The sequence below is a fragment of the Mesitornis unicolor genome, unplaced genomic scaffold, assembly GCF_000695765.1.
Source record: "Mesitornis unicolor isolate BGI_N332 unplaced genomic scaffold, ASM69576v1 scaffold47267, whole genome shotgun sequence".
Lineage (NCBI taxonomy): Eukaryota > Metazoa > Chordata > Aves > Mesitornithiformes > Mesitornithidae > Mesitornis > Mesitornis unicolor.
The window spans coordinates 14,102-14,789 of NW_010196682.1; positions in this window are offsets into that span (position 1 = coordinate 14,102).

Genomic DNA, 688 nt, shown 5'->3' on the forward strand with positions numbered 1-688 from the left:
CCTACCTTTCAATATAATAACTCCAGTGTTCTCTGTACTGCATACTCTGTAAACTGATGTTCATAAAATGAGCTGTGGATATAAACCTGGCTCTGCAGGCTGAGATCACAGCTCAAAAAGCATTTTGAGGGTATAATACTGTTGGCTGCAAGCCAAGAAAGAGAAAGATTCAGGGAGAACTTAAATAAGAATGAACAATTTTTCAAGAAAGAAGGATTGTCATCTCTTGAAAATATTTAAGCTGTAGATAGACTTTGGGCTATTTGAGTAAATTTCCATTGAGAATGCCACACGTTGTTTGAACACATTGTTTTAAATGTGAAAGTGTATCTGGAGAAAAACAAATTGTTTAACTAAACAAGTATTTTCTGACTGCTGTACTGTGCAGGCTGCTAGTCAGAGTTCAGGGTGTCTCTGCTTGTGTATTTTATAAAGATTCCTGCATGGTAACATCTGCCATCAATAAACATAAGAGTTACATATTGTAGGAAATAAATTTGGGAAAGTGATTATGATGACTGTCAATCTTTGGCTAAACTGTCTTAAGAATTTGATAGCAAAGTTGCCTAGTTTGTAACTATGGCCTTTAAACTATAAGAAATGAAAATATGCAAAAATCTAATTTTTGTTAGTAATTGTAGCCCTCTAGAATTTTAAAGGCTGGATTCTTACTGTCCCTATTTCCTGC